Source organism: Neovison vison, chromosome 12, assembly GCF_020171115.1.
Source record: "Neovison vison isolate M4711 chromosome 12, ASM_NN_V1, whole genome shotgun sequence".
NCBI classification, from domain to species: Eukaryota; Metazoa; Chordata; class Mammalia; order Carnivora; family Mustelidae; genus Neogale; species Neogale vison.
This window is the reverse complement of record NC_058102.1, coordinates 95,639,012-95,654,106: the sequence shown is the minus strand read 5'-3', so window position 1 is coordinate 95,654,106 and position 15,095 is coordinate 95,639,012. Positions and strand designations below refer to the sequence as shown.

Below are 15,095 nucleotides of genomic sequence, written 5' to 3'. Positions count from 1 at the left end.
CAATAACATAGCAATACAAGGGGTAGTCTTAAGGGTATTTTTCAACAACTTTCCTTTAAAAATAGTTTTTTATGTTAAAATGTAGCATTAATACAGGGTTTTTTGCCTTTTTAAATGAAAAATGAAAAGCTGTGAAAACCAGAGAAATCAGTTATTCCAACTTATGAAAAACGCACTGCTGTTACAAAGCTTAGCATGAACTACTTTACCTCTACATACTTTGTTATGTATCACCTAAGATTAAAGACATTATCCTAAAGAGAATAATTTATCCTACCAAATGAAATTAAATACTGTTTCCTTAATATCTTGTACTCCGGAATTTCTTCAAGTTTTCATCAGATGTCCAAATCAAATTTTCATCAGAGTTTCTGAAATATGTTTTATATGTGTCACATTTCGTTGCTTAATCTTTTAGTTTGTGTTTATGTGAATTTTATCTTACTTGTTTAGTGACAGATAAGTTTATTATGTTCCATTCTCTCAAGATATAAATGGTAGAGGGAAATTAGTTTTAAAGAAGTTCCTGAAGTGAATCATTACTAGAGACATGTGTTTTGCTTTGTTTCAAAATAATAGTCATGTGCTTTCAACTGGAAAACTATGTATACATTAATTAATAACTACTTCTTTCATAGGTTCACATCGGGTTTTATTTTTATTTTTTAAGTTGAATCAGTGTATTTGTTTTCTCTTTTAGGAATTCTTTTTTTTTTTTTTAGAAGTTAGACCACCAGGGACAGGAAAGTCGCTTCTTGCTTGAGCTGTGGCTGGAGAAACTGATGTTCCTTTTTATTATGCTTATGGATCAGAATTTGATGAAATGCTAGTGGGTGTGGGAGCCAGCTGAATCAGAAATCTATTTAGTATGTTTTAATGTATCTTTCATACAATACGAAATTTTGTTAATTTTAGGGGAAGAGGGATTCTTACCCTTGATTTGTTATTCGATTATGATTGATAGCTGACCTCACCATTGTGGGGTTTTGGTTTTAGGTAACTTAATGTCTAACCTAAAACAGAATTGTACTTTCCCAAACAGAGGAGCTAGAAGTGTTAGGTAAGGTTGGGGTCTGTTGAAAAGCTGGGTTTTCTGTTGTTGTTGTCCTTTTTATCTTATTCATTAATTCAGTAGTTTTAATTAAGGAATAGTTAGCCTCAAATCTGACGGTGCCTTGTACAGTCAGAATAATGAGTACTTGGTTATTTTTATTATATATCATTTTGTATGGTACAGTTTTTTTCCTGAGGCTACTGTTCTTAAATCAGTTTTAAAAGAAAGAAAGAGATCTCATTTTATGTAATTTCTCCTTAATGAATGTCTTTTATTGCCTTTGACAGTCTTACAGGTTTTTAATACTTATATGATTTTGTTAAAAAAAACATTGATTTCATTAAACTTATTTGTATCTCTTCTCTCTTCTTAGGGGGAACAAAAGCAAATGCTCCCCGTGTTATATTTATTGATGAATTAGATTCTGTTGGTGGGAAGTGAGTTGAGTCTCCAATGCATTCATATTCAAAGCAGACTGTAAATCAGCTTCTTTTTTTTTCCCAATTTATTTATTTTCAGAAAAACAGTATTCATTATTTTTTCACCACACCCAGTGCTCCATGCAAGCCGTGCCCTCTATAATACCCACCACCTGGTACCCCAACCTCCCACCCCCCCCGCCACTTCAAACCCCTCAGACTGTTTTTCAGAGTCCATAGTCTCTCATGGTTCACCTCCCCTTCCAATTCTTGCTGAAACGGATGGGTAATTGAATCTTCGTCTGTCTTTGGGATATCGTAATATATTTGGGAACATTCAAGAAATAGCGGGGCATCTGGCTAAGTCAGTGGAGTAAGCAGCTCTTCCTCTCTGAATTGTGCATTTGAGCCCGATGTGGCATATAGAGATTTCTTAAAAATAAAATCTTTAAAAAAAAAGAAAAAACGAGGAAAAAATGTAGGCAACTGAGTAGTCCCTGTGCATGAAGTCAAGACAAGCTGCATTCTCTGTATTGTGTTATTTGCATTACTAATGGGGTGACTGAGGTATCAACTCTTCTTAATTGGTGATCTCTATATTTTTTTTCATTGATTGTATCATGACAGGAAAGTGATGATTCCCATTTAGAATACCAGTCTGTTTGGAGACGTAAAGAGTGTTTGCTGGTTCCTACACAATTTGTGACTCACTTTTAGTGTTGTGGTAGATTAAAAGTTTGCATCAGTTTTTATAATATAAAGAGCAAGAAGTGGGGTTGCTTTGGAAGAAGGAAAGCCTTCTTAAAACCAAACAGGAAGTCTAGGAGCAAATAATTTGAATTGGTAAGCTTGAGAGTATTTTTTCACAAATTAGGTTCCCTAGCCTTTTCCGTCAGGTCATGTCTTCCTAAGTAGAACAAATACTGTGAAGGCATCTAATCATAGATGACTTTGTGATTTATTGTTAGCAGTTTTATTGAAGTGCACTGGCCTAGTAACATTTGTTCTTTTTAAAAAATAATAGAGATGTCTTATCACTTTGGGTATAAAAAAAATCAGTCCCTTTACTGTTACGAAATTTAATGATAGTTTTGTGTAGAGCATTTCTATATGTGTACTGTTTTAATTTTCAGTGAAATGTTACTTTCTTTCTTTTTTTACTAGATTTAAACCCAGTGAAGGAGTTATAATAGGAGCCACAAACTTCCCAGAGGCATTAGATAAGTACGTATTAAAAGACTGTTTTTACAAGTACTGATACATACTGGAACATGGTTGAACTTTAAAAGAGAAGGAAGCCCATCACCAAACATCACATATGATTCTGTTTATGTGAAATGTCCAGAATAAGCAAATCGTGGCCACAGAAAGTAGATAAGTGGCTGCCAGAAGGAGGGAAGAATGGAGAGTGACTGTTGGTGGCTATGGGGTTTCTTTTGGAGTGGGGGAATAAAAATATTCTTTTTTTTTTTTAGGTTCATTAAGAATATTTCTTTTTACTTTTTATTTTTTTTTCTTTTTTTATTTTTTTTTCTTTTTTTTCCCCCAATTTATTTATTTTCAGAAAAACAGTATTCATTATTTTTTCACCACACCCAGTGCTCCATGCAAGCTGTGCCCTCTATAATACCCACCACCTGGTACCCCAACCTCCCACCCCCCCGCCACTTCAAACCCCTCAGATTGTTTTTCAGAGTCCATAGTCTCTCATGGTTCACCTCTCCTTCCAATTTTTTTTTCCCAATTTATTTATTTTCAGAAAAACAGTATTCATTATTTTTTCACCACACCCAGTGCTCCATGCAAGCTGTGCCCTCTATAATACCCACCACCTGGTACCCCAACCTCCCACCCCCCCGCCACTTCAAACCCCTCAGACTGTTTTTCAGAGTCCATAGTCTCTCATGGTTCACCTCCCCTTCCAATTTACCCAAATTCCCTACTACTCTCTAACGCCCCTTGTCCTCCATGCTATTGGTTATGCTCCACAAATGAGTGAAACCATATGATAATTGACTCTCTCTGCTTGACTGATTTCACTCAGCATAATCTCTTCCAGTCCCGTCCATGTTGCTACAAAAGTTGGATATTCGTCCTTTCTGATGGAGGCATAATACTCCATAGTGTATATGGACCACATCTTCCTTATCCACTCATCCGTTGAAGGGCATCATTCTTAAGTTAGAGTGTTGGTAATTGCACAACTCTGACTATATTAGAAACTACTGGATTATCTACTTTAAATTCTATGATGTATGAATTAAATTTCAGGAAAGTTGTTAAAAGAATCTTCTGACAACTTTATATCACAAAAGTTTGGGGGTGGTGGAGAGCATTTTTAAAATAAAATTTATTACAGTTTTAAATTTTTTATTTTATCATAGAAGTTATTCATATTTTAATTTGATCTAATCGTTTTTTTTAATCTTGTCTAAGTCTGTGGTTTAACATTTTATACTTATAGCAGTTGTGATAGGAAGCTATCACAGTGTAGCTCTCATAATAGACTGCTGCAGAGCTATTGTTCCTTGAGTGACTAGCTTGCATGTTTTTGCTTACGAGGGTTGCATACTATCTATCTCTATCAATCTTTGTCTGCCTTCTGGTTATTGAAACTGTTACTTGAGCCATGTTTTACAAGGAGTTATCTGAATATTTATATGCAGAATTCCAGTCTAGGGTGGAATAGGTGATGGGGATTAAGGAGCACACTTGTGATGAGCAGTGGGTGACATGTGGAATTGTTGAATCACTGTATTGTACACCTGAAACTAACATAGCACTGTATGTTAGCTGTTCTGGAATTAAAATAAGAAATAAAACTCCATCCAAGATGATAATCCTTCACAAATATTTAATGTTAATGGATATGAGAGGCATTAACTTGCAACATTTAGTCATATTTACTCTTCCAAACATGAAAATGTCTATCAAATAATACTAGAATTTTTATTTTTTATTTTTTTTAATTTTTTAATTTTTTAAATTACTTTTCAGTATACTGCAGTTCATTTTTTATGCACCACACCCAGTGCTCCATGCAATATGTGCCCTCCAAAATACCCACCACCAGGCTGGCCCAACTTCCCACTCCCCACCCCTTCAAAACCCTCAGGTTGTTTTTCAGAGTCCATAGTCTCTCATGGCTCATCTCCCCTTCCAATTTCCCTCAACTCCCTTCTCTTCTCCATCTTCCCATGTCTTCTGTGTTATTCCTTATGCTCCACAAATAAGTGAAACCATATGATAATTGACTCTGTCTGCTTGACTTATTTCACTCAGCATAATCTCTTCCAGTCCCATCCATGTTGATACAAAAGTTGGGTATTCATCCCTTCTGATGAATAATACTCCATAGTGTAAATAGACCACATCTTCCTTATCCATTCATCCATTGAAGGACATCTTGGTTCTTTCCACAGTTTGGTGACCGTGGCCATTGCTGCTATAAACATTGGGGTACAGATGGCCCTTCATTTCACAACATCTGTATCTTTGGGGTAAATACCCAGTAATGCAATTGAAGGGTCATAGGGAAACTCTATTTTTAATTTCTTGAGGAATCTCCACACTGTTCTCCAAAGAGGCTGCACCAACTTGCATTCCCACCAACAGTGGAAGAGGGTTCCCCTTTCTCCACATCCCCTCCAACACATGTTGTTTCCTATCTTGCTAATTTTGGCCATTCTAACTGGTGTAAGGTGATATCTCAATGTGGTTTTAATTTGAATCTCCCTGATGGCTAGTTATGATGAACATTTTTTCATGTGTCTGATAGCCATTTGTATGTCTTCATTGGAGAAGTGTCTGTTTGTATCTTCTGCCCATTTTTTGATATGTTTGCCTGTTTCGTGTGTGTTGAGTTTGAGGAGTTCATTATAGATCCTGGATATCAACCTTTTGTCTGTATTGTCATTTGCAAATATCTTCTCCCATTCTGTGGGTTCCCTCTTTGTTTTTTTGACTGTTTCCTTTGCTGTGCAGAATCTTTTGATTTTGATGAAGTCCCAGAAGTTTATTTTCGCTTTTGTTTCCTTTGCCTTTGGAGACGTATCTTGAAAGAAGTTGCTGTGGCTGATATCAAAGAGATTACTGCCTATGTTCTCCTCTAAGATTCTGATGGATTCCTGTCTCACGTTGAGGTCTTTAATCCATTTTGAGTTTATCTTTGTGTACGATGTAAGAGAATGGTCGAGTTTCATTCTTCTACATATAGCTGCCCAGTTTTCCCAGGACCATTTATTGAAGAGACTATCTTTTTTCCACTGTATATTTTTTCCTGTTTTGTCGAAGGTTAATTGACCATAGAGTTGAGGGTCCATATCTGGGCTCTCTACTCTGTTCCTCTGGTCTATGTGTCTGCTTTTATGCCAGTACCATGCTGTCTTGGTGATCACAGATTTGTAATAAAGCTTGAAATCAGGTAACGTGATGCCCCCAGTTTTATCTTTGGAGAACAGTGTGGAGATTCCTTAAGAAATTAAGGAATCTTAATTAATGTCTTAATTAATTAATGTCACTCTAAATCCTTAATTTGTTAAGGAATCTCCACACTGTTCTCCAAAGTGGCTGCACCAACTTGCATTCCCACCAACAGTGGAAGAGGGTTTGCCTTTCTCCAAACCCTCTGCAACACACGTTGTTTCCCGTCTTGTTAATTTTGGCCATTCTAACAGCTGTAAGGTAGTATCTCAATGTGGTTTTAATTTGAATCTCCCTGATGACTAGTGATGATGAACATTTTTTTATGTGTCTTAAAGCAAAAGTATTTTTGTTCTAACAAACACATTTTTCAGCATTAGGCACTTACGATTTCATAGTGTCAGTAGATAAAATAATACTAATTTAAAAACCATGAGAGACTTAACTATAGGAAACAAACTGAGGGTTTCTGGAAGGAAGGTGGTTGGGGGATGGGGATTAAGGCAGGAACTTGATGTGATGAGCACTGGGTGTTATACACAGCTGATGAATTATTGAACTCTATATCTGAAGCTAATGATACATTGGTATGTTGGCTAATTGAATTTAAATTAAAAAAAACAAAATAGGTAGAAGTATTAAATACATGTATATACTGAACTAAAGGAAAATCTACAATCTTAGTAAAAATTTAAAAGCAAATTTCAAATTAATGGATATAGTATGATCCAATTCTTACAAAAGTAACATAATCTATGTATATATTACATATCCTACTTTAGGTATTATCTTCAAATTCTTATAGCTATAGATGATATATGTTTGTACATACAGGAATCAAAGTCGTGGCTATCCAAGTGTGTGTTCGGAATCTTAACTTTTTTTTATATGCCCCCCTATTGTTATACTTGTCACTGAAAACATGTAATACCTTTGTAATTTAAAAAAGTAATAAAGAAAATATAATCAATTATAAACAGAGAACAAGTGAAAAAAAAAAACTCCATCCAACTTTTGGTTGTCATTATCTTTCTGTCTTGTCTTCAGAGTGTCAGTCCTATTTAATTTGACCTTCAGTACTCAGATTATTAATTTATATTTTCTTCTCATATTCTCCCTTTAGTGCCTTAACATGTCCTGGTTGTTTTGACATGCAAGTTACAGTTCCAAGACCAGATGTAAAAGGTAGAATAGAAATTTTGAAATGGTATCTCAATAAAATAAAGTTTGATCAGTGTAAGTCTAATTCTAGTAACAAACTTTATTATTATCTCTATGTAATGGTAATATTTCATTCCACCCTATTTGTGGTCCTTACTTGATAAATGTCTCAGAAGACCAGTTCTTTTTTTCTCTCCATTTGTATTTCCTTTTTTATTTTTTTAAAATTTTTTAAAGATTTTATTTATTTATTTAACAGTCAGAGAGCACAAGTAGGCGGAGAGGCAGAGGAGGAAGCAGGCTCCCCGTGGAGCAGAGAGCCCAATGCGGGGCTCCATCCTAGGACCCTGGGATCACGAACTGAGCCAAAGCAGAGGCTTAACCCACTGAGCCACCCAGGCACCCCTGTATTTCCTTTTTTAAAAAGTTTATTTCTTGATAATTACATATGTAGGACATTCTGTCATTTGAATCCACATTCTAAAGGATGTTTTCTTGGGGGTCCTGGGTGGCCTAGTTGGTTGAGCGGTTGCCTTTGGCTTAGGTTGTGAGGGTCCTGGGATCAAGCGCCACCATCAGGCTTCCTGCTCAGCAAGAGAGTCTGTTTCTCCTTCTCCCTCTCCTCCTGCTCATGTGCTCTTTCTCTCTCCTCTCTCAAAAAAATTTAAAAATTTAAAAATAATTTTAATTAATAGATTAATAAGTTAAAATGATTAAATACAAATAAATTATTATATTTATAATTATTACAGATATAAATGAATTAAATAATTAAATATAAAATAAATTAATTAAACATAATTTAAAATAATAAATTAAATTTAGTAAACTTAATTAATAAATTCAAACTTAAAATTTAAAAATTTTTTTTAAATTCCTTTTTTAAAAAGGAATGTTTTCTTGAGAGTATTCAGATAATACTTGAAGATAAATATAAGTGGTTTTAGATGAATGTAAAATATAAGATAGTAGAAAAAGCACATAAAATATCATCACTTTGGACCCAAAAGAAGCAAACTGTAAAACAAAACATATGAAAATATTATGGACCCACTTGAGTAATAAATGCAGCTATTAAATTAAGCTGTAGTATTTTCAAGTGTAGGTGAATCAATTTATAAAACCTGATATGTTGGGGCGCCTGGGTGGCTCAGTTGGCTAAGCAACTGCCTTCAGCTCAGGTCACGATCCTGGAGTCCTAGGATCAAGTCCCATATCAGGCTCCTATCTCCATGGGGAGTCTGCTTCTCCTTCCGACCTTCTCCCCTCTCATGCTCTCTCTCTCTCTCTCAAATAGAAATAAGGAAAATCTTTTAAAAAAAAAAAAGCCTGATATGTTTCCTCTAATAAGGGGAGCTTTTATAAATGTACATATAATACTAAATACTTAAGTATAAAGTATCTCAAGATGAAATTCAGATAAGTATAAAGTATCTCAAGATGAAATTCAGAAAACAAAATGTTGCCTATGAGTATACATTCTCAGTTGTGCATTTTAGTGGGGTTTTTTTTTTTAGTGTTTTTTTTTTCAGCATAACAGTATTCATTATTTTTGCACCACACCCAGTGCTCCATGCAATCCGTGCCCTTTCTAATACCCACCACCTGGTTCCCCCAACCTCCCACCTCCCGCCACTTCAAACCCATCAGATTGTTTTTAAGAGTCCATAGTCTCTCACAGTTCACCTCCCCTTCCAATTTCTCTCAACTCCCTTCTCCTCTCCATCTCCCCTTCTCCTCCATGGAAGCTAGTAAAATTTTAGGTCATAATTTGAAGGTTTATAAATTATGTCTGGCACCTCTTGAATTTCTTTATTTTTCACAAAGTTATTTAAATTTAAGAACTTTTGTGATGTGTCCCAATGGGGTTTTAATGATCTATTTAATGGCAATTTTGGTTTTCCTTTAGAAAAGGTAAGTTTATTTTGTAGTTACAGTGATATAAATATTTTAAGTGTTAGTTCAAGATAGCTGTTTTCAGGGGCACCTGGGTGGCTCAGTGGGTTGAGCCGCTGTCTTCGGCTCAGGTCGTGATCTCAGGGTCCTGGGATCAAGCCCCATGTCAGGCTCTCTGTTCAGCAGGGAGCCTGCTTCCTCCTTCCTCCTCTCTCTCTGCCTGCTTGTGATCTCTCTCTGTCAAATAAACAAATAAAATCTTTAAAAAAATAAAAAATATTTTTAAAAAGGTAGCTGTTTTCTTTTTTCTTTTGGAATATGAGTCATTTGTGAAGAGTTGTTTTGGAATTTTAATATTGTGTTTACCTACATAGCTGTGGTTCCAGAAATTATAGCTCGAGGTACTGTTGGTTTTTCTGGAACAGAGTTGGAGAATCTTGTGAACCAGGCTGCATTAAAGGCAGCTCTTGATGGAAAAGAAATGGTTACCATAAAGGAACTAGAGTTTTCCAAAGATAAAATTCTTTTTTTTTTTTAAAGATTTTATTTTATTTATTTGAGAGAGAGAGAGACAGTGAGAGAGAGAATGAGCGAGGAGAAGGTCAGAGAGCGAAGCAGACTCCCCATGGAGCTGGGAGCCTGATGCGGGACTCGATCCCGGGACTCCAGGATCACGCCCTGAGCCGGAGGCAGTCGTTTAACCAACTGCGCCACCCAGGCGTCCCCCAAAGATAAAATTCTAATGGGTAGGCTTTCTCTCTTTTTTATGTTCCCTGTCTTACACTGTTCATTATGTTAGAGAATAAATTCTTTTTGAGAAAAATGTTATAAGAAAGAAAGGTATAGGAGCAAGAAAATATTTACTCAAAAGTAGCCAAGCAACTGGGCCTCTTACAGAACAAATATAGTTTATATGATTATACAGTTTGGGGGCAGAGGGTGCCCATATGTTTACTCTTGTCTGGTATTGCTGATAAAAGAATAATTGTACTGAGAAAAGAAAAATTTTGCTAATTTTCAGTATTTGATTTTAAATCTTGGATCGGCTTCAGAACAGTTTTGTTGTGACACTTCTTGTTTAAATTTATTTTCTGGAAATAGAACTAAACTTTCCTGGTTGATAGTATGGAGTGAGAGGACAGCTCTTACAATTTTGGTTGTCAGTTGGCAACTTACTTTGGCTTAAAATAACTTATTAATGCTATTAAGTCATGTCACTCTAAGAATAACTTAAAGGCAAATGGGTTTCATTCATCTAAATATACCTTCTTAACAGAATAATTTTATGCAGTTAAATGTTTATCCTTAGGGCCTGAACATAGAAGCATGGAAATTGACAATAAAAACAAAACCATCACAGTATATCACGAATCTGGTCATGCTATTATTGCATATTACACTAAGGATGCAGTGCCTATCAACAAAGCTACAATCATGCCAAGAGGGCCAACACCTGGACATGTAACTATCTTGTTTTTTTCTTTTCCTTCAAATAACACTCTCCAAAATCTTCTGTAGGAAACTGTTGAGGAAAATAATTAAAAAGAAAATTCAACTATGTTCTAAGTTTGCCGATAAGTTTCTTCTTTAACCTTTTGAACCATTGTGAGATCAGAGATACTCATGAAACTTATCTGCTAATAAAGAATACTAATAGTTCAAATATTATATATTTACATGATGAAATTTAAGTCTGGAATGACAACAAAGTGTCATTCTTAAATATGTCATTGCTTTTTTTTCCCTCCGCAAAGAAACTAGGTTAGTGGTTCCACAGTCTTTCTAAGATTTTTCTCACTGAGTACAAGTTTCATTTTCTTTCTAACGATAGACATTTTAAGCCTTTTTCGGCACCTGGGTACAAGTCCATCCTATTGAAGCATTATCCTATTGCAGGGTTATAGAGCTATGGCATGTAAAATGAACTTTTGCTTTATAAAGAATTTTTCTTCCTTTGTATCATACCAGTTTTGTTGTTAGTCACCTGAGACCATCTCTACTAAATGTCTTTGAGCTGTCAGCATCATGACATTAAGTGCTATAGCAAGAGCCAGATGATAATTCTGATCATTAATGTAAATATTTCCAACTGTGTCTGGAGTTTTTCTTTGTTTCCAATTGTCTAGGTGTCCCTCTTGCCTGAGAATTACAGATGGAATGAAACTGAGCTCAGCTGCTTGCGCAGATGGATGTTAGTATGGGAGGAAGAGTGGCTTGAGGAGCTTTTATTTGGAACTGACCATATCACAACAGGTTGGCTGTAAAAAATGGCTTTAGTTCAGATTGTGCTTGATGATTTAAAAATATTTTAAAATAAAGTCTATGTGTATTTTTAAATTTTAGATGCTTCCAGTGATTTTAATAATGCAACTAAAATTGCAAAGTGGATGGTTACCAAATTTGGAATGAATGAAAAGGTAATACCTAATTTTACCCCTCCCTCATGTATCAAATGATGACTGCCAAGTGTCTCCTTATGAGACAGGGTTCTTTTTTTTAAGACTTTATTTTTTTATTTGAGAGAGCGATTTGAGAGGGGAAAATGGTCAGAGGGAGAAGCAGACTCCCAGCTGAGCAGGGAGCCCAATGCAGGACTTGATTGTAGGACTCTGGGACCATGACCGGAGCTGAAGTCAGCCTCTTAACTCACTGAGCTACCCCAGGCACAGTATGAGAGAGAGTTCTCGTTATAAACTGATAACATTTACTTTTCCCCTGTGTCATTCCGAGTAGATTTGTCACAGCTCATTCTAAACTAAACTTTTTTTTTTTTGAGTACTAAAATATAGTATTCACTTTCCATTCTGGCTGCTTGGACAATAATAGTGTCTCATGAGTTAAGCAAATGTTAAGATATTCTGTTTCTGTTCATATGACCTAAAACTTCTGTTTGCCGAGCTTGCTTATTTTACCCTTCCCACGTATTTCACTCTCCTACGTTATCACTGTGACTTCTCACAGCACTTCTAATACACTGCATTGTGGATTTCTGGATTTGGAATAGTGGCAAAGGTTTTCTAAGAAGGTACTCAGAATAAAATACTTAGGATTTTAAAGTTTCTCTCTTGTTCATACTTTTTAGTCTTACACTTTCAGAAGAATGATGAAATTTCTATACTGAATTTCTTCCTTGCCCTTGATGAGGTTTCCTTATGTATAGGATAGTACTCCCTCTGTTAACATTTATTAGTGGTTTGGGGTGTTTCTGTTCAATTTCTTTCTTTTCGTTTGTTTTAGCTTGGAGTTATGACCTACAGTGATACTGGGATACTGAGTCCAGTAACTCAATCTGCTATTGAACAAGAAATTAGAATCCTTCTAAGGGTAATAATTCTGTTTTTCTGTGCTTATTCATCTGTCTAGTCATTAATGTGCCTAAATAGTTAGGTGCTACCAGAAGATAATGGTTATCCCCTGCTTAGAACTGTCACTATATACAATCAAGAGAATGAGTGCACCATTGAAGCCATGATTTCAGTTTGTAGTTGGGAGCCTCTTTAGTATTATTTAGTATTTATTTTTTTTAGTATTTATTTTTTTTCTGGCAATAGGCTAGGAACAGTTAAAATCAGTAATTATAAATATTCTACTTCAGCTGTGAAACCATAGTGTTGTTAGAATAGGGGGGATATTTGATTATTTGAGTCTTTATTATTTTCACTCTGACATATATTTTATTCCACAAATACTAGTTGCTTTGTGCCTCGCTGTGTACATATGCTGAGAATGAAGCACAAAGGGCTTTGAAGACAAAAGTCTTTTGGATTGCAGGGTCCCGAACAGAATATGTGAGCATCGATTCAGTGAGATGAGTTAGTAGGTACTGTGGAATCTCCTTAAGGTACAGCAGATGCTTGGATTAGGGTAGTAAGAGGGGAAATTGAGAAAAATGAATGCATTCAAGAGATACTGATCTAGTGGAATCAAATACCTTTCTGATGTTTGGGTAAGAGAGCAGCTAAATTAAGTAACAAAGCTGTGTTCTCGATTTCTGCCTGGTGCAGCCATCTAGTTGTGTGTGCCGTTGACTGAGAAAACAGTGATGATGGCCTAAGGTGGGGAAGTGTGTAGATTATGAGCTGAGTTTTATACATATTGAATTTGAAGTATTTTCATTTTTAAGATTTTATTTGTTTATTTGAGAGAGAGTGAGAGAGCATGAGCATAAAGTGGGGTGAGTGAGGAGCAGAGGGAGATGTAGACTCCCGGTTGAGCAGGGAGCCTGATGTGGGGCTCAATCCCTGGACTCTGGGATCATGACCTGAGCTGAAGGCAGACACTTAATCAACTGAGCCACCCAGGCACCCCTGAATTTAAGGTGTCTTAGTGAAGATTTCAAGTGGGGAAGGATACGTGGGTCTGGTGCTTAGTGCAGACGTTGGATATGTGCATTCCATTTGGATGTACATGAAGGCAGGTCTTGGAATGGGAAAGACTGAGCTAAATGGCAGAAAGTCTAGTGAGTGAGAACTGGAATTAGGGTTGTAGATGGCAGAATGAAGGATGTTGAATTCAGATGGTGTAAACTTCAAAGGAATCATGCATTATAGAGGGTGGTAAAGTAATAGTCTGTCAGCAGTGAGGGGAGCAAAGAGCTCACCTCTTTACCCTGAAATATCTGGGATAGAAGGGAATCACTTGAGGGATTCAGTCTCCCCAGGAGGGCCAGGTTTGATTAACTCAAGGACGTCAAAGCTTTAAAGTCATTAAGTTTATGAAAAGTTTATATGATAGAAAGGTTTAGAAGGTGTTTCAGAAGAGGAATTCTCTCTCCCTTGCCTGAATCTTCATTCTCTCTCTCTCTTTTTTTTTTTTACGATTTGTGTTATTTCGAGTAAATTATCTCTTCTAGTATTAGAACATTGGAAATACTCTTTCTTTGCTCTTAATACTTTCCTGAAATGTTAAGCTTGCGAGGGCGGTAGGTACTCTTTCCACTAGATGGCACACTTACATTGTTATTAAGGAAAATGATGATTAGCTAGTGTACATTTTAAGTTCAAATGCATATGAAACTTAAAGATATAAAAACCTTATCATAGTCTTACATGTTACAGTGTAAGGGTTTCATTCCAATGGAGTTTTTAAAGTCAATACTAATTCATCCTAGGTTATTAGTTTCAATATTCCATGATATATTTATAATACTTTATATGTTATCTTTAATTTTATATTTCACTTGACCATAACAGTTTTGTTCAGAATGTCTAATGATGTTTATTTTTAATAATTGTGTTATTTTTATATGATGTATGCTTCTTGGTGTTGGTAAACTCATTTTATAGTGGTATAGTCACTGACTGACAGGAAGTTGTTACCAAATAAGAGTAGAAAAGTAGATCCTTCCTCACCCTTTAAAGTGAATAAATTGGTGAAATCTCACAAGGCAAAAGGAGCAAACCTGCCTTTCCTTTTTAACATGTATATTGAATAAAGAAATAGATTTCTTTGTACGCAGACCTTATTTAAAAAGCAGATAAGTATAGCATATACTTACATATCTTTAAGTATAGCTGCCTAAGTAGTCCTCACTTATCCATGTGATATATTTTGAGGTTAAATATAGAACGTTTGCAAGTATGAAACTAATCTTTGAGAACCAAGCTTGCCTTATCTATCGATCAATCAATCAAGTAGGCTCCATGCTGGATGTTTAAAAGCTCCATGCCTTAAGATACTCTTAATCTCATAAAACAAACTGAGGGTTGCTGGGGGAGGAGGGGAGAGGGATGGGGTGGCTGAGTTATGGACATTGGGTAGGGTATGTGCTATGGTGAGTGTTGTGAAATGTGTAAGCCTAATGATTCACAGACCTGTACCCTTGGGGCAAGTAACACATTCTATGTTAATTTTTAAAAAGAGCTTCATGCTTTTATCTTTTATAAATAGAAATGAATATAGTTCACATTTTTTAAGGCATATACTTTTTTTTCTTATTTATGATTTTTGCTTCTACTAAATTTTCTGCCTCTTTGATACCTCCTTTTTTTCATTTCAGGACTCATATGAATGAGCGAAACATATCTTGAAGACTCATGCAAAAGAGCGTAAGAATCTAGCAGAAGCTTTACTAACCTATGAGACTTTGGATGCCAAAGAGATTCAAATTGTTCTTGAGGGAAAGAAATTGGAAGTGAGATGAT

At 35.7% G+C, this 15,095-nt stretch overlaps 1 pseudogene; it reads left to right on the top strand.

Moving 5' to 3' along the window:
- LOC122890976 overlaps positions 1 to 15,095 on the top strand; it is a 27,941-nt pseudogene extending 12,846 nt beyond the window's left edge.